This window comes from Arachis hypogaea, chromosome 9 (assembly GCF_003086295.3).
Source record: "Arachis hypogaea cultivar Tifrunner chromosome 9, arahy.Tifrunner.gnm2.J5K5, whole genome shotgun sequence".
In the NCBI taxonomy this organism is placed as follows: domain Eukaryota; kingdom Viridiplantae; phylum Streptophyta; class Magnoliopsida; order Fabales; family Fabaceae; genus Arachis; species Arachis hypogaea.
In genome coordinates this window covers 111,715,432-111,717,611 of record NC_092044.1, presented here as the reverse complement: position 1 = coordinate 111,717,611, position 2,180 = coordinate 111,715,432, and the positions used below count along the sequence as shown (strand labels likewise).

General features: G+C 43.0%; 1 non-coding gene across 1 annotated transcript; it reads right to left on the bottom strand.

The window, feature by feature from the left end:
* Window positions 1-561: 561 nt before the first annotated feature.
* On the bottom strand, window positions 562-669 carry LOC112713126 (small nucleolar RNA R71). Its single transcript, XR_003158101.1, has one exon. It is a non-coding gene; the product is annotated as a small nucleolar RNA R71 (small nucleolar RNA).
* Window positions 670-2,180: the final 1,511 nt, after the last annotated feature.

The window sequence follows — 2,180 nt, the reverse complement described above, 5'->3', positions numbered from 1 at the left end:
TTCTTGTTCTCTTCTCTTTCATATGAGCAGGAGCAAAGACAAAAGCATTCTTATTGAGGCTGACCCTGAACCTGAAAGGACCTTGAAGCGAAAGCTAAGAGAAGCTAAAGCACAACTCTCTGTAGAGGACCTAACAGAATTCTTCAAGGAAGAAGACATGGCAGCCGAAAACAACAACAATGCCAACAATGCAAGGAATGTGCTGGGTGACTTTACTGCACCCACTCCCGACTTCTATGGGAGAAGCATCTCTATCCCTGCCATTGGAGCAAACAATTTGAGCTTAAACCTCAATTAGTTTCTCTAATGCAACAGAGTTGCAAGTTCCATGGACTTCCACTGGAAGATCCTCATCAGTTTTTAGCTGAATTCTTACAAATCTGTGACACTGTCAAGACCAATGGGGTTGACCCTGAGGTCTACAGACTTATGCTATTCCCTTTTGCTGTAAGAGACAGAGCTAGGATATGGTTGGACTCACAACCTAAAGATAGCCTAAACTCTTGGGAAAAGCTAGTCAATGCCTTCTTGGCAAAGTTCTTTCCATCTCAAAAATTGAGTAAGCTTAGAGTGGAAGTCCAAACCTTCAGACAGAAGGAAGGTGAATCCCTCTATGAAGCTTGGGAAAGATACAAACAATTAATCAGAAAGTGTCCTTCTGACATGCTTTCTGAATGGAGCATCATAGGTATCTTCTATGATGGTTTGTCTGAACTGTCCAAGATGTCATTGGACAGCTCTACTGGAGGATCTCTTCATCTAAAGAAGATGCCTGCAGAAGCTCAAGAACTCATTGAAATGGTTGCAAATAACCAATTCATGTACACTTCTGAAAGGAATCCTGTGAACAATGGGATGAATCAGAAGAAAGGAGTTCTTGAGATTGATACTCTGAATGCCATACTGGCTCAGAACAAAATATTGACTCAGCAAGTCAATATGATTTCTCAAAGTCTGTCTGAAATACAAGCTGCACCAGGCAGTACTAAGGATGCTTCATCTGAAGAAGAAGCTTATGATCCTGAGAACCCATCCATGGAAGAGGTGAATTACATGGGAGAACCCTATGGAAACACCTATAATCCTTCTTGGAGAAATCATCCAAATCTCTCATGGAAGGATCAACAGAGACCTCAACAAGGTTTCAACAACAATAATGGTGGAAGAAACAGGTTTAGCAATGGCAAGCCTTTTCCATCATCTTCTCAGCAACAGACAGAGAATTCTAAGCAGAGCCACTCTGACTTAGCAACCATGGTCTCTGATCTAATCAAAACCACTCAAAGTTTCATGACTGAAATAAGGTCCTCCATTAGAAACTTGGAGGCACAAGTGGGTCAGCTGAGTAAGAAAGTTACTGAACTCCCTCCCAGTACTCTTCCAAGCAATACAGAAGAGAATCCAAAAGGAGTGTGCATGGCCATCAACGTGGCCGAATTGGGAGAGGAGGAAGAGGCAGTGATCGCCACTGAGGAAGACCTCAATGGACGTCCACTGGCCTCCAATGAGTTCCCTAATGAGGAACCATGGGAATCTGAGGCTCACACTGAGACCATAGAGATTCCATTGGATTTACTTCTGCCATTCATGAGCTCTGATGAGTATTCTTCCTCTGAAGAGGACAAAGATGTCACTGAAGAGCAAGTTGCCAAGTACCTTGGAGCAATCATGAAGCTAAATGACAAGTTATTTGGTAACGAGACTTGGGAGGATAAACCCCCTTTGCTCACCAAAGAACTGGATGACTTGACTAGGCAGAGATTACCTCAAAAGAGACAGGACCCTGGGAAGTTCTCAACACCTTGTACAATAGGCACCATGACCTTCAAGAAGGCTCTGTGTGACCTAGGGTCAAGCATAAACCTCATGCCTCTCTCTGTAATAGAGAAGATAGGGATCTTTGAGGTACAAGTTGCAAGAATCTCACTAGAGATGGCAGACAATTCAAGAAAATAAGCATATGGACTTGTAGAGGATGTTCTGGTAAAGATTGAAGACCATTACATCCCTGTTGATTTTATAGTGCTAGAGACTGGGAAGTGCATGGATGAATCTATCATCCTTGGCAGACCCTTCCTAGCCACAGCAAAGGCTGTGATTGATGTTGACAGAGGAGAATTGATCATTCAAGTGAATGAAGAACCCCTTGTGTTTAAGGCTCAAGGATATCCCTCTGTAAC